Here is a 17,544-nt window from a genome sequence, read left to right on the forward strand (position 1 = left end):
CATTTGAAATAAAAGTTATGTCCACTCTTCAAAAGCTCTACATCTGTACCGCTCTAATATTTTCCTCCTCACTTACAAACTAAAATCAGCTAATTGTAGCTCAATCCGCCCAGAAACCAGATAACTGAAGAAGCTTTGGAGTGCAGTTAAAGACATAACTGTAAATGTAATGGAATTACTTAATTTACTACATTTACATGCATCATTACTGCATTACTGAAAAAATGTGATTTACAGTAAGGCGTTACTTTGTGATGCGTTAGACCCAAAACTGCATTCAACTCTATAATACTTTTGGTACAGAGAGGAGTTCATGAAGACTCTTGTGCTAGGAGAAGACTCTCCCCAAGCACGAGACTACAAAGAAGCCACCTCCACGGGACAAGACTCGGCTGTCCATCTGCATCTAAAGGACAAAGGTCACTCTTTTGAGGATGCCAATGTTCACATTTTAGACAGAGAAGACAGATGGTTTGAAAGAGGAATGAAAGAAGCCATTTATGTCCACTGTGAACGACCATCTTTGAACAGAGGTGGTGGTTTACGACACCAACTGTCTGCCATCTACAATCCAGTTCTGAGATCCCTTCCCAGACGCCTTAACACCCACTCACATCCTGGGCCATTTGACCTCAGGAAATCACATGATAGGGTGGGGCCAGGTTTCACAATGAGCTCACCCGAAACCCTGGCTGATTGTTACCTACACCCATTTTCAAACCTTGGCTGATGTGATTAGGTAGAGGATCATTAGGGGGTCCATTGTCCCTCTTGGGGGGGCATTCCCACAGGGCTTAAATCTGGGATTCTCTGCCATTTGACCCTAGAACTGAAGAAGCTTCTTGGATGAGAGGTGAAACGTCTTCAAGCAACTTAAAGAAGTCCAAATGCTTCCATGTTCTTTTGAAACTCAAACAGATCTCATTATGGTTTTGAAAGAATCAAGACAAGCTCGTCTGCTCTTCACATAATTTTAAAGAAGCAGATTTCTAAAAGAGGAAATTGCATTTTGTTAGATTTATCTCCCTCTTTATGTTTTATTTGTTTTTAGAAGAGAGATTCATATATCAGTGGTTTATATATTTCACTTGAAACCTTAACTCAATACACCCTCAACCCATTGCCTTAATCAATTTCAAAAAATCATGGCAATCTTTAAATCTTCTTGAGTTTTAATCTTGATCTTTTCTAATATTGGAGCTCACACTTTATCCAGCACTAAGATGGGTTGGTAAAATTATATCAACTTTTAACTACTTTGGCAATAGTTTACTTCCCAGAATACTCATGTCCTCTGAGAATCTGTTCTCTCTTGCAGAGTTAAGCTAAAGCTGCCATCCATCCGTTCACTTATCCCTTTCAGGGTTGCTGGTTGACTTGATCATATCCACATCCACATACACTCATACGCACATAACATCATGTCATTTCACAATGACATGACGACAATGACATGCATAACTATTTTTTAGTAGGGATGAATCTGCACTGAGAATGTGAGTGCCTCCCACATACATCATACTATATGCATATGCATATAAATATGTGGTGAACTGGAGATAACACCCACATTTATTTTAATCTGTACAGTTATGCATCACAAACTGTCATTTATTTGAATGTGAATGGAATTCAACAAACATGTTATTATTCTTTGTGTTGTATTTATGGAGGGATAATTATGGTTGTATACAAAGCTGTAGCTGTGTGCAATGACTGGGCATAAGAATGTCTGCTCTGGTATTGTTAGAGGACCATGCTGAAACACTGTTCATAAACAGCCTGGGAACCACCAAGGCTCAAGCCTGCCATGAACTAGAAAATACTGGAATGCCAGCATCACTGTTCACAGTTAAGTGAGTGAAGTTATCACCATAGACTAAGATTGTGCTGACCAAGAAAGAAGCTCCTGCTGCAAAACTGACACCTTCAAGCATGACTGAAATCTGCAGCTGCTAAACTGACAAGCCAAATGCCAAATGAGACAAAGATTGAGCTATTTGGCCACAAAAACAAGCAATATTTTTTAAAGAGATGAAGAAGGGCTTGTAAACCCAAAAAGACCATAGAAGCTGCAAAATACTGTGATGGTAGAATCATAGTCTGGGGCTGTTTTGCAGCCAGCGGTACTGGTACATTGATGGAATAATGAAGGAGGAGGGCCACCTCCAAACTCTTTAACTTCACCTCAAATCAACAGATAGACAGTTGAAACTTGGACATAGTTGGGTGTTCCAACAGGACAAACACAGATGAAAACAGGTTTTGGAATAGATAAAGCAAGTATTCCGCTAAAACATTAAGCTTCTGGAATTACCTTCCCAATGTCCCAGCCTCAACCCCTTTGAAAATTTGTGGACTTTCCTTAAATGTCAGTTTTGTGCTAGGAAATCAACCAATTTAAAAACCACATATCCAGTCAGATATATGCTAGAAGCTTGTTGGTGGCTACCAGAAGTGTCTGGTTAAGGTGCAGCTTGCAACGTCCTTGTTTTTTGAAGTTGTTAAAAATGTATGCTGTACAATCGTTACATTGTGGAAGAAGAACAGTTCTAAGAATTAATTAAAAGTCCAAAGTTAATATGACATTCATGCCCATTAGTGTATCCTAACGTCTGATACCAAAATTAGGTAGCATGATGGGGATTTGTAAAAGACAATTATGTACACACACAGCTTTGATTCTTCACATGTCTGCCTTTGTGGATGCACAGATTTGTGAGTACATAACATCTGAGTATTATGTATCTGGCCCTCAGTGTTCTGATTTTTGAAGTACAGCTACAATTAATTCAACCTGATAAGAAATGGTGGGCGCAGTGCTAAAACAACTTTTTTGGGTAATTTGCTGACAATTTGGCAGCAGCATTGTATTTGTTCTGACATTTGTCTCCTTTATTTTCAATGAAACCTTCTGCGTTAATTGCGGTCTAAAGAGCAGGCACAAGGAAAACCAGCACAATGTAATGTGTGGCTTTATAAGAATGAAAGAATCATAAATTTGTTCAACAAAATGAAAAGCAATCAGCAGGAGACTTACCTGCCGTGATCAGTCAACAATGCTTTCTACAGTTCCACAGTGTCAGTAATTGGATTTCAGGGGGAGGTGAAATTAATAAAGGTACTCCCATCTAAGCTAAATGGGAATCTGAGATGTGTGTTTCTGTGCACAGGGGATCGTGCATGATGAATAATTTTATAATGCTCAATTTTACTGTCTTGGTATGGTATAACTTATGTGGTGAAAGAAAATTAAAATTCATGTGGAGTTAGTAATATTATGCTGTATTGCCAATTGGATTTGAGAGTGACTTGGGCGTGTTTATGACTGGAGGAGGATGTCATTGGGTGAAATGTGGTGAATAAGTAATTTCACAGACTCCTTTCCAGTGCAGCAAATCTGCTTTGTTCAAATACCATTCCTCACTCAGGCTTTAACCTTATCCCTCTCTATGCAGCTCTAGTGGAGTTCATGAATTTATTACTGCCTTAGTCTGATCTCTGTGTAATGTGATAAAGACTGAATATGTACGTATCAAACAATCAGCTTTTATAGACATTGTAGATTAACATAGTCGAAGACTGAAACTGGATTCGAGTAATGCGGTATTGTGGTGAAATATTACAGCCACACATGGGCTTACACTAACAAAAAAAAAAGAAAAAGACTTATACTGAACGAATCTTAAATATAAATGCAACAACCTGCTGAAGTTTAAACAGAGCATCAGATTAGGAAAAAAAGGTGAGGGAAAACTTTAAAGATGACATGGTTGTTGGTGCAATACTAGCTAGTCTGAGTAATTTAGAAACGTCTAATCTACCTGGATTTTTCTGATTGGTTATCTCGAGGGTTTACAACGGGAGATAAAGGAGAGGATATGTGCAGAGGAGGGATAGTGATACATACATTAAACAGAGGATGTTGAATATGGAGTTTCCAGGCAATAGGAACAGAGGACGAGACATAGAGAATACTTATGGATGTATCGTCTTGATATATGCTCAGTTACCCAGGTAAAAAAATCCCAAAAAGTTGATTCTGTTCATCTGGATGTAGCGTTTTCAGTGGGAGAAATGTTTCATCACTTCTTCAGTCTTGGCTGACTGCAGGTTTTCCCAACCTTTTACACAGTACATTTGCATAATGACTGAAACGAGCACCATTGGCGAACAATAGGCTGTGAGGTCAGTTTGTTGATTATTCATATGCAAAATATTAATGATCATTATTCATTCATTATTCCATCAACTGCTTGTTATTTGTTGCTATATAAATAAAATTACATTTAATAGAAAAGAAGAGTAATACAATTCAGTCTCCATCCTTAATCATCCTAACCTGCTGCACATCCTTTCCAGCTTGATCCCTCTGTGTAGCCAATCAATACATGTCCTTCTCTTCTTCTTTAATGTCCACACTCACATAAAACTCAGTATAAGGCTTTTCCTTTGCCACCCTCTCTTTGTTCTATGCCTAGCCTCCCGGTACTCCTGTGTACTTTCTTCATCTACCTAACTATCCCACTTTTTCTTTGTCAAACTCTTTCTTCTAATGTTTACCTTCCTTGTCCTTCCTCATTCCACCACCAAGTCTCCTTGTCCTCTTACCCATGTCTAAAGGATAGACCATCTTACTGGCATTTTACTTGGCCATTTCAGCTTTACTTTCCTAGTCACCTGGTAATTCTTCTCAACCATTCAAAGTCCTCGCTAAACGCTGCACAACATTGTCTAAGGAGCTTGGAAAGAAAAGCGTCTGGACTTCTTTAAAGAAGCCTTTAAAGAAGTCCAGACCTACGATGACCTGGATGACTGACAGCCTTCACAGACATTCTGCACAATATTCTTCCTTCACATGTAGCACTCTAACGTTGGTGCAAGCAGACAAACTATTCACTCGGCATCCCACTGTGGATTTTTTTAACCTTTTAAATTGGATTTATTTCTTTATTGCACTAAACTGTACATATGACAACAACAACTTGAAAAGTCTTGTCTGGGACAAAAAAAAGAAAAACGCTGTTGGAAAATTCGTGTCCAAATTCATTCGTTTCTAGAAACACTAGTAAATACATTAAAAGTCATGATCATTTTGAAAACTGAGATGAGACTGTACTGGTTAGGTTCATGGTGGCATTTTGCTTGTATGGCTTAGGTTCATTTTTCCCCATAGAGGATGGAATCACTGCAGATGTTTCAGTCCATAGGGAACAATCAGGATCACTGAGTTATTTAATGAGTATGAAAATGATGTGAATCGGTATGGCCTTTTATTTACACATCATTTTCACACTCATCAAACCATTCAATGACCCTTCCACCCTGATGGTTTGATGAGTGTGAAAATATTGTGAAATATATGGTCTTTCAATGTATTTCTCATTATTTTTATATTAATCAAACCATCCAATGACCCTTCGTGCCCTGTGGGGTATTGTCATTTTGGAAGAAACCGCTAGTACTGAGAATAGAAGACAGACACAAACCGTTTAGAATAGAAGTGTTTTACAATAGGATAGAGTTAATGGGTTCAAACAACCTTGTACTGATTTGCAGTGACCCTCAGCTGAGAAGACAAGTAAGCCTATCAGCAAAGTGTCTCTCACAGCATAAGTAAAAAAAGAATACAACAGGAAAACAATACAACATTAATTTTTGTCCATAAATATAATGTTTCATAAGTTTAACTCCCTAATACAGTCTCTAAATTCCCCATATGTCAAATATCCTCTGAAACCTTTCTACATGAAATCTGAAACATTTTACAATTAGGGTTCTTATAAAACCTGAAATGAACTGTTTAAAAAAAATCTTGACTAGTTGTGAAACCACAGCTTTTTCAGACCACTGTGGTTTATAACTTGCTGATAGAGCAATAGTCTATTAGAATTATTAGTCTAAGTGTATTATTGGCTGAGTGTCTACCCTCGATAAAACCTGTTTGATAAGGATATATTATGAATGGAGTATTTTGCAAAGTATTTTAAGGTCTGCATTTATAAGTGAAATTGGGCGGCAGCTGGATAGGAGTGTAGGATCTTTTTCTGGTTTAAGAAGTAGACTAATGGTGGCTAAGTTTATCTTTAAGGATTAAGATTGTTTGTTCTGCATTTGAGTGACCATTCTGAAAAAAACAGGTGCTAGAGAAGGCCAAATGTCAGCATCGGAAGGATTAGTCTGTGATGAGTATAAAGCTTCATAAAAGTTTTTAAAAGATTTATTTATTTGCTGTGGGTCATGAGGAATCTCCCCAGTGGAATCCTTTATAGAATAAATATTTTTTTTCTGTTTTTTTTTAGCTTTAACTGGTTTGTAAGGAATTTTCTAGATTTATGTTCAAAGTTCTCCAAATACCATCTTTGCATCAGAGACTGTGTTTCCTCAGTAATTACTTCATTTAATTTCAGTTTTCTCAGGTTGTAAATTATATATTCTTATGGTGACGTAGTTGTAAAGATTTAATTCTTTATTCTAGTTAATAAAACAACTAATACAAGCATTTTCCCCTTCATCTCTTATATGAACATTAATTTTCCTGTTGTCCATAGCCAGGTGATTCCTGGCAGGTCATTATTATATAAACACATGTTTTCCCTGGGCCCAACACCACATAGATTCCATGTAACAAACCTCAGTGTGATCATGTTTAAACTAACTGGTGGAGTGTTGAATGTTAAAGTTGTCTGTGCGTGTCTGTGTATCTGTCTATCTTGTATGGCTGTATATTATTGGAGCTCAGCTTGTCGACTTCCCAAACGATGGACACAATGAAAAGTGATGTTTTTAACTATGTCCTCCAGGAGTTTCAGGTGAGTCTGGATGAAATGACTCACCATTGTTTCCAGGTCTTCTTTTGCCTTCTCTGATATTCCCGAAAACATCAAGCTGTCCCTCATGCTGAAGGCCTGGAGCTTGATGACAGTTTCTTTGATTCTTTTTATTTTCTTCCGAGAGTGAGGGAATTCACAGTTTCTTTGAGGTTGGCGTTTTCAGCAGCAAGAACTCCACGGACTTACACAGTGCCTGAAAATCTTAATGGAGGATTTCCAGGAGGGCCAGACGTGCATCAAAGCTGTACAGTTTTTTATCTATGGATGCTAAAATATCCACAATGCTGTAGCTGGCTCTGGTGAGTCTTCGAGGTGGCTTTGTTTCAAGGACAGTGTTCATGTGCTGCTGAAGGGAGTCGGCACCTTGTTACCTTGTTTTCCCATAACAACATGCTTGAAGCACTCGTCAATATACTGCCGCAAACTGTCCAGGTGTTCTTTGCGGTCCTCCAGAGTGGTGAAGTTGGTTAGAATGTAAGTATAATTCTTATTGTTGCAACCTGCCAAGGAATAAACTGTCTGAAATGTTTTTAGTGGTGCACCATGATTAATCCTGCTGAGATTTTGCTGTCTCGCACGTTATTACATCATAACTTCTCCTTACTTACCTGTCTCACTTAACTGTCACTTCCTCCCAACAGAAACAGAAATTCTGAAACAACATCTGAGTCCCCGCATTAATATGATTCAATTATGTGCCTCCAAATTACTAAAATTACTCTGAAATTGAGTCAAAAATACAGATTATTGGATTATTATGTTATTAAAACAGGGTTAGCGTTAGAGGATAATGCTTGCAAATCGTCAAGTTTATTTGCTGGTCAATATCATATATCTACAGTCTTACAATCAAAAAGATATTGGCTGTTTAATCATTATCATTGCAGTGCAGGTACAGATCATACACTGTAAATTCAGCTACTGTATGGATGGTAACTGACACTGTCTGTACAGGAAACTGCCTGATGCCTTTGCTTCAGACATCTCATGTACTAACTTTCACAGTATCCTTTAGGTGAGATAATAAGAGGCAATTTGTTATTTCCTTTTTCTTTTATTTCACCACAAAATTCCTTTGAGATCCAAAGAGTGACCTGGGCAAGCTAACAGTCATAAAAAATTCACAACATATTAAAAATATAAGCAAGTTGATTCTTAGCTGCAAATGTTTAATGTATCTGTAATAGACTTGTATATTTGCTATCCCCTTTGCACTTTCTGGCTGATGTTGCTACATCCTGCCAGGAACATGTTTCTTGCACAGGCAATTTCCTCTTCTCTACAGCAGCCTTTGCAGATATACCAGTTTAGAAGCTACACTGTTTAAGTTATTTAAGTAGGTAATTAATTTAATTCTTTGGTGATTCTTTTGGGTAATTAACTGAACATTTATTACATATTAGCCTAGGATTTGACCCAAGCACCATTTTTATGTACTGCACCTTCCTTCCTTTGTCGGCTATCCCACTGCAACAGACAGTCTTGTGGATCTATACAGTTTAAAAATAGTTTTGCAATACTTGAAAAAAATCCCCACGGGAGAAACGCTGCTACAGTACAGTACCACTGGGATTCAGTGTTTTCAAGGACACTTCAGCTGGGTAAATGTTTTCTGTCATGGGGATTATTTGGGTTTAGACCTTCACATTGAAGGACAATCGCTGTGCTTATTGCACCATCATTTTGCACTACTTTCATCCTAATGCAATTTTGTTTCTCATTTGAATTGGCAATATGGGCAGTATGTTGTTGTGATGCTATCCATACTGACTCTAACAGATTGAGGACAATTTTATACCACCTATTATCCACTCATCTAATCCGTTTGATGTGTTTTTTCCTCTATTACATCAGCCAGAGAGGAGCATGTCAGTAGTTCCAGTTACTGTAGCAAATGCTATTTTTGACACACATGGGTATCAGTGCTTCTGGCTGGCTAGTGAAGAAGATGATTTTTTTTTCTCAAGAGCCTTTCCACTTTCAACCATTTTAAGAAATCTGGGCACAAAGTAATGTATTGTTCAGCACTATACATTTTGATAGAAGAGTATTTTCTCCTGCTCTTCTCCAAAATAGGCATTAATTGCTTCTGCCATTCAATATTTATAATGTTCCAGAAAAATCTCGAGATGACTGTCTAGTGTTCTTGTAGTATGCCCAGCTGGGAATGCTTTTGTGCTTGTGTTTCTGTTTTTGCCACGCTTTCTCTCTTCTATTCTCCTTTTTTTATGCTACAATCCATTTCATATTGTGGCTCTTCAAATTGTTAGTTATCTTGAGCTGCATGACCCTGAGCTCTGCTCGCTCAGTGAGTGGTTCTTCCAATGCCTCTTACTTTGTTGTTTTTTTTTTATTTAAAATCGTCAAGGATTTCTAAAATTACATAAACTGTCTTTTGTTAAATCCTTCTGTCACGGTTCTGGGTCATTTTGACCCAGCTTTTTCAGTTTTTTATATTTTGGTATATTTCTATAATATTGATTATTATTCCAGATTAAGTTCCGTGTCTGTCTGCCTCCTTGTAAATTGTTTCTTTACGTTTCCCCTCTCTCGTCAGCTGTGATTTCTCCCAGGTGTGTTCCCCTCCTGTTTCTCATCCCTTGATTACAGCCGTGTGTATATTAGCCCTGTGTTTCCTTTGTTCTCTGTCGCGTTGTTAATGTCTACTCACCCTCAGTCTATGATCTGTGTTTCGGTCCCTGTTTATCTGTCTGTTAGTGTATATTTTCCCAGTATAGTTAGTCTGCTGTTCGTCTGCAACCTGCAAATAAAGCTGTTTACTTTGACTTCAACTTCGCCTAACTGAATCCTGCATTTTGGGTCCTTCCTCTTTGCCTGCCGGTACACAGCCATGACACCTTCAGTTTTTGAAAAGGTCAGTTTTAAGTCCTAAATCCTATACTTTTTTCTTTCTTGGACTTGGCAAGCAGCAGCTGCCTCCTCAGTGATAGGAAATTCATTTTATGTGTTTAATATTTAATTCGTTATTGTCAACAAATTACATAAATGTTGAGTGCATTTAAAGTGGCTAATACGACTCTGACATATACTCCACATGTATGTGTAAAGTAACACTGCATGCTACAACCAATTTACTTACAGTGCAAAAGCAAAATATTCACATTTCCCTTCTGTGATCTCATTCTTTTACAAATAATCTCAATCATTTCATTCTCTGCCTCCAATGGCTCAGTTTTTGGCTGCCCAAACAGGTATCGCTGCCAAGGCTGAGACCAGACCTAGACTGTCTCAGGCTAAAGACCAAATCTCCACTCACTGGTTATAAAAGCACCACACTGTTACTGCCAAGTCCAGCTGCATGACAGGTAAGACAGGACCCAAATGCAGGACACAGAAAACAAAAGAGTAGTCTCCTCCTGTATAACAACCTCCTTTTCATCTCCTGTCTCAAAAATACATGTAATCAAATGGGCCTTCAGCTTGTCAGAGATCACTTTGCTAGTGTTTTGAGAAAGGGCCTGATCTGAAATGCCTTGTTTCATGTTGTTGGGGCTCAACAACATGGGTTGGGTTTTCTGTAGGTTGGAAAAAAATTCATTTGGCATGGTCATGGACCTTTATAACTTGGAAACCTTTTACATCAATACCAGAACAATACAATTGACTTAACAACATGGGAAAACCCACAAAGGAATACATGGGCACTTTTAGTGGAAAAGTTCTGGACACCTGCTCAAATACTGTCATCCAACAGAATATGCAAACCCAGTGGCAAAAGACACAAAGTTTGCATACCCTGGAGGGCAATGAACAACACTAACAAATCCACAGCACTGAGTCACCGTGGGGCAATAAAACCTTGTTTTACTCAGCCCACATTTCTCTTACTCTTTGCATTCTCTCAGTAACTGTGGTTGTCAGTAGCCTATTAAAGAAATGCCTTCAAAAGGTTTTGCAAAGTGCAATAATAGGTTCAATAGCTAAATCACCAGCAATGCCAAAATTGTAAGTAACCTTTAAACTGCTTCGTTGTTATACTATGTATAACTTTGCTTTTTTCTTTCTTTCTTTTAATCAGCACAAGCTTCCCAAAGCCTGCATACCAATACATATGAAAAATGTCATTCATCTCACCAGCACCAAAATGCCTAAAAGCCAACTAAAATATATAATGACAGAATTATTTCCATGGTCAGGAAGAACAACTTTACAACATCTAACCAAGTCAAAAATCTTCTCTAGCAAGTTGAGGACAGTGTATCACTGTCAAAGCCATTAAACAAACATCTTTGTAAATGGAAATACCAATCCCTCTCTCCAGTGTTTTTGTACGTGCCACCATCTCGAAACCGTGCATCATACCTGCTCTCACCACCATATTGTAAAGCTTCCCTTTGATTTTTGCTTCTGTCACAAATCGCTGCTGGCACTCATCTCCACCCATTCACCTTCCCTCTTCTCTCTTCTTTACCTTTTTTGTGGACTATCCATTTCTTTGGATTGTTGACCCTGGGTATAAAAACTCCTCTACCTTCACTACCTCTATTCCTTGCAACTTCTTATCTACACCATGCCAGAACAGCTTTAATGCTCCCAGCATTGCTTCCCTTCCTCCTGGTTTCCTGCATACACAATCTACCTTCCTTCTCTCATCATATCAGCCAGCTCATTCGACATACCAATCACAGTCCCTACATTTAAAGTCCCTACTCTCACCTCCATATTCCTGCTGTTCCTTCTCTCCTGCTGTCTCCTAACACGCCTTCATCCTTCCTCCTTCCTTAGTCTTCGGCCAACACTAGCACAGCTTCCACCGGCACCCTGTTGGCTAACAGCACTGGAGGCGGTTGTTGTTAACCCAGGCCCTGACCAATGTGGTTTGAAAATCTCATACTTGATTTTCTGCATGTTTGATTTAGCATACCTTTCCATACACAACCACATTTAACCAGTCTTCTGAACAGCTCTAAGAGTACACTGGCTTGTGCCCCCCCGTTCCCGTCAATATTGCATTGCAAATACTAGTGCATCCACTTCTACTCTACTCATATTTTTTGGTATTTTACAGTTTCAGTTTGGCATACAAAAATTAAACTGAGTGAGAATGTTCATCAGCATTCCTATAATGTTTTAAAATTGAGGTCACTGAGAGAGATTGCAGAGTCTTTAAGGATACTTCTGGATATTTTCACCATGGGCCTTTTTCCCCCATCATGAGAATATTTTCAGTATTCGTCATTCAGTTGTACAGCTTTTTATCCCTGCTGTTTGCCGGAAGCGCTGCTCTCAAGTACATACACTCACTACCCACACACAGCTGAAGCAACCTCCCCTACTGAAAGCCCCCCAAATTAAACAAATTCTAAGAAAACATAACTAACTACAGCAGTCCCGTGTCCCTATATGACAGTGATTATTCCATCGTGTGTGTGCGTGTGTGTGTGTGTGTGTGTGTGTGTGTGTGTGTGTGTACGTATACATATCATTCAGATGAACGTCACATAAAATGATAGCCTCTCTTAGTCAGCAGTTTGCATTTACATGTACACAGCATCTGTTTTTGTGCAGTTAATTTGCTAATCTTCTGAAGCTAATTAGTCTAGCAAAGCTCAAATGGCACTAAATTCAACTTTAATGAATATCTGGAAAATCTGATGTTGATAAGATCAGCTGCTTTATTGGTTTAACCCTTTGAGAGCTTGTTTCGTTCACACCCTTTGTTTACTAGCTTGGCATTCCTGTCTTTGCAAGGCATGCCATAAAAGTAGTGAGGATATTTAGAATTACATTCTCTTGGTTTGTGAATGGTATTTGGCAATTGAAAGAAAGTCTGGGTGATGACATTACTTGGACAGTACGATAGATCTGTATGTGTTGATGTTGAGTATATGCTCAAAATAAACAGTTTTACAAATTCATATGTCTAGCTCTTGGCTGTGGTTAGACCATAAACTTGCTTTAAACTTTTTCACCACCAAATAAGAACTGTCCCGGCAGTTTGAATTGTAAAGTTTAAGTTCATTGTTATAAAGTTTATTGTCATCTGTAAACATCTTGGATAAAGGATTCTAAATGCAAAACCATATTTAATAGTGTGGAGGGTTAAAGTGGACATTTGGGTAGACCATTACAGGAAAGATTATATCTTGCTCCCTCTTGCTGAGCTATACGTTCTTATAATTTAAAGCTATTCGTTTGAGAGGAAAAGGTGCCAGAATGCCACATAAAGCACCAGCTGGCAGCTAAGGGTTAAAAGGATGTTTAAAAACGAGCACAGCCCCAAACCCCACACTCAGACTTTTACACATTTTGGGTGTGGGCAGCTATCAGGTCTGCTCCATGAAACTCCTGGGCTTAAAATAAACCCCAAACCAACCCCGTGAGAAAATGAATCTCCTCCGTTACCATGTGTCAATGTCACCACCGTACACAGTGAAGGAGGCTGCCCTACATAGCCAATCTGCATAAAGAACTGCTCACCAAGTGTGTGTGCATGCATGTGCTTGTTTACTTGCATGCATGTCTGCACATTTAGAGAGTGACAGTGTGGTAATGAGGGGGGATGTCAGAGAAGAGGCTGGTACTGATGTGCTGTCACTAGGGATCTTCTCAAGGTCTGATCAGCCTCTAGTCTCTTCAGGCCAACTACCCAGGCCTTTAAGAACAACAGCGCAACAGCACGTGATATGCAGCCAATTTATTTGTATAACACATTTAATGTGTTTCCTGAAGAGAAACCCTACACAGGTCGAAACAAAATCCAGAAAAGTGAATGCTGCCAGAAAGAGAGCTATTTGAAGTGGTTGCTTTTCTCATTTACAGAGGTCATAACATGTGGAATTTATGGGATGATAAAAATGTTAATTTGAAGTGCCAACACTGAAAAATGCATATTTCTATGAGTTTGTTTTGCAGATATAATGAAATTATTTCAGCTTGTGAAGATGGACTCAAATGCAGTTTGTTGATCCACCAGGTTTTCAAAATGCAGATAAACTGCAGACCATGTGAAAAACTGTTTCCAAATATTTATTGAATTACCTGTGGAAAGCTAATCTTGTATAGTTAGCAAAACAATAAACAAGAGGAAACTGCTCATTAATAATCAAAAAACAAACCCTCGGCACTATCCTTCACAAAATATGTGCTTCTTTATGATAATAACAAAGAGTGTTGACTGGTTTACAGCTTTTTAGTGGCCTTATGGGTTGTGTATCTTTTTTAGTAGTACTTACGTGTCCTTTGCCATCTGTACACAGGAATCTCTTTTTGCCTTCCTTGAAATATTAAAATCTGATTTCTTGGTAATGTTAAAAATCAATGGCTACACTCAGTCAAGGGAAAGACTGCCGTATGCGTACCATCGAGTCAAACCGCAGTAAAGGGCTTAAGTCTGTTGCTTGGTAAAATAGTGTTTAAAAAAAAAAAAAAAAAAAAACATATTTAAATCACAACAGTGAGTGCAGATATGTTATGTTTGCAAGCATTAGAGAGTTGTTTTTGCTATGCATCTGCACTGACTGACTCTAGATGACTTGACATGTATATATTGGATGTGGGAATCTATCTTTTGCTGTCTGTTAAGCTATGTGTTATTGTTGTAATATATCCTTGATAGGAAATTGTATAATCAGATTTAAATAGTGTCTTGAAACATGACGCAAGACTAAGACGTGAGCTCTGGAGGCTCATTCATGATAACACTGACTGATCTTTCTATTTTTATGATGATGATTATGATGATGATTATTATTTTAGCCCTTCTTCAATTTGATCCTGCACACTCAAAAAAGTTCAGCTTTCCTCCGATCATCATTAAAAATACCTGTTACCAAAGGCTTGTGCACTCTAGTCGATCCATCATGCAACATGACAGAGGACTCTGATGAAGGAGGGATAGAGAGACTCATCTAGCTCGGCTACATCACCTCACAATGACATTACAACAATTTGTTAAGCTTTCCCAAGCAGGAGCAAAAACAAAACAAAGTCAAATGAGTCAACAAGCACAAATCTCCTGGGAACAATCGCACAACAGGCATGAGTCTGGCCAGCTTCTATGGCATAGTTCCAAACAAGCTGAAGGTCAGAACAAAACTCAAAGCAATTTGATAAAACACTCATAATTCATTTACCATGAAGCCTTGTTTCTCAGCACATTATCCAGCTCAGTGCATCCCCCATGTAAACAATTCCATGTTTGAGCAACCAACAATAGAATTATACTGTGTACACTGATCTATGAGCTGTCGAAAGTGTGCATTTTTTTTTTCTTCCCCCACACAACTGCAAACAAAGAATCATATTAAAATGTCTATTTTGAAGACCAGTGGTTGTATTTATTTGTTTAGGGAGAACGCTACCTCAATTAATTTTGTTAACTGTTTTTCCCTTATTTTCCTGAAAAAACAATAGCCACGACAGTCACCAGAGAAAAGGCAGCAATTAGAATACCTTTTCAGATCGAATTTGAACATTTTTCACTGAACCAAGACAGGACATGTATTATGGAAAAAGTCAAATGCAAAAAAAGGAGTGAGGCCCACAAATAGGCTTTTCCATCAGATTACTGTGGTAAGAATACAGTGCTACAGATATTAGTGCTCATGAGGTTATTACTATTTAACTTAATTGTGACATTTAACATTAAATTCAGAGAGAAACCAATTTGAGATGATTTGAACTTTGCAACATGATGTATTATTCTGCTGTAAGCTGCCATCAGAAGATGGGTACACTGTGGTCCTAAAGGGATGGTCATGGTGAGTAACAATACTGTTTTACACGATGCTCAATTGATACCAAGGGGCTCAAAGTGTGTGAAGAAAATATCCCTCACTCTCTTACACCAACAGTAGCCTCGGGGTTGATATAAGGCAGGATGAATCCATGCTTTCATGTTGTTATTGCCAAATCCTGAGCCTATCATCTGAATGTTACAGGAGAAATTGAGACTTGACAGACGGAGAATGTTTTTCCCGTCTTCTATTGTCCGTTGTAGATCACCCTGTTTGAATTGTAGCCTTAGTTTTCGTTGTTAGCTACAAGATTGCCATCTGGTGAGATCTTCTGCTATTGTAGCTCATCGGCTTCAAGGTTGATGTGTCGTTTGTTCAGAGATGTCCTTTTGCAGATCATTGTTGTAATGAGTAGTTATTTGTGTTATGTTGCCTTCCTATCAGCTCCAAGCAGCATGGTCATTCTCCTCTGACCTCTTTCATGAACAAGGCTTCCATGTCTTCACTGGACATTTTCTATTTTTCAGACCAAATTCGGAAACCCAGAGACAGTTGTGGGAGAAAATCCCACTGGATCAGCAGTTTCTGCAATACTCCAAGCAACCTATCTGGGAACAGCAACCACAAAAAAATTATTAAATCTCCACTCTGACACAGTTTGAACTTCAGCAGGTGTCTTGACCATTATTAAATTTGCTGGTTGCTCCCATGTGGTTGGCTGATTAGACATTTGTATTTTAAATGAACAGGCCTAATAAAGTGGCCAGTGAGTGTATCGTCATTAGAACCTAACTTGCTGTTGTTATGCAAATAAGATGATTTACTTCATCTTTTATTCTGTACTTCCAGTGTATATGTATATGTATCCTGCCTGTGATAATTTATTATTTTTATTATTTTTTTTGCAATATATCCTTTTCATGTTTGAATGGGCAGCTAACAATCATGGCTGCACAAGTTAGGTAAGACAAAGACTGGGTCTAAAGATCCTGAGTGCAAACCTGTATATAACACCATAAGGAATATCTAATTGAAACCATCATAAATAACATGCAAATTGACTGACTGTGTGTGACTTCATTTCTGTTTTTATTCTTTTTTTTCAACCAGAAGGATCTTCCACAGTGAGTTCCTCATTGCTGTGTAGCTCTTCTCCATTTTGCCTTCCAGCTTGTCATTGTGGTGCTGTCTCTCTGGCACACATTCCAGTCTGCTTTTTAGATAAGTGATTTTTGTGTATTTCTTGTCGAGATCCTTTCCAAATGAACCATTCCAAAAATCCAAACAGCACTGGCTCACTGAACACGTCACAAGAAAACATCACTTAACAACGGTGAAGAAGATTTGTATCAATAAATCAATCTCAGTATGCATACTGGAATTTGTGCTTTGCCATGAGCGTCTTGGCGCAATGATTTTTGTCTGATATATTTTTTTCCCTTCTCCAGCCCTTGATGGATGGATGGATGGATATTTTATTTTGCTTTCTTTTCTTTTCTGATTCCTCGAACAGCACATGTTCTTTGTAGTTTCAAATATTTTTCTCCTCCCAAAGCAAAAACAGATCCAATGTCTTTCCAACAGTCAAAAGAAAAAACATTTGTGACAGATTGATTAGTAAAATCACTAATAATGACTGTCTTGTCAAAGAGGCAATGACAATAATAGTAATACTGTATGCTGTGCTAAAGAAAAGAGATGTGAGACTTCTCATTGTACTCTTGTCTCCATTTCTTTGCACCACTCTGTAGGTGTTGAAGGCAACAGGGCAACAGAGCAACGTCAAGCACAATTATAGTAACTGGTATGAGGTATACCAATGGTCTGCATTGGCTTTTTGAGCGATAGTATTTCCATTCCATTATTAGAATTTTTGTAGTCCTTTTGGAACAACCATAAATGTTGTTTTAGAAGCTGCCTCTTAATGACAGATGGCCTGTTTTATCAGGAGAACTTGATGCATTAAAGGGAAAGTGATGTTAAAAATAAATGACAAAAACAAAACACAGCTC

The 17,544-nt window shown here is 38.3% G+C and overlaps 1 long non-coding RNA gene across 1 annotated transcript; it reads left to right on the top strand.

The window, feature by feature from the left end:
* The first annotated feature begins 9,511 nt into the window (after nucleotides 1-9,511).
* LOC146394096 (uncharacterized) lies at nucleotides 9,512-16,581 on the top strand. The gene is made up of 3 exons (XR_014799977.1): nucleotides 9,512-9,708; nucleotides 10,027-10,159; nucleotides 16,060-16,581. It is a non-coding gene; the product is annotated as an uncharacterized LOC146394096 (long non-coding RNA).
* The last annotated feature ends 963 nt before the right edge of the window (nucleotides 16,582-17,544 follow it).

This window comes from Perissodus microlepis, chromosome 1, assembly GCF_051167445.1.
Source record: "Perissodus microlepis isolate ML-2025 ecotype Zambia chromosome 1, ASM5116744v1, whole genome shotgun sequence".
NCBI classification, from domain to species: Eukaryota; Metazoa; Chordata; class Actinopteri; order Cichliformes; family Cichlidae; genus Perissodus; species Perissodus microlepis.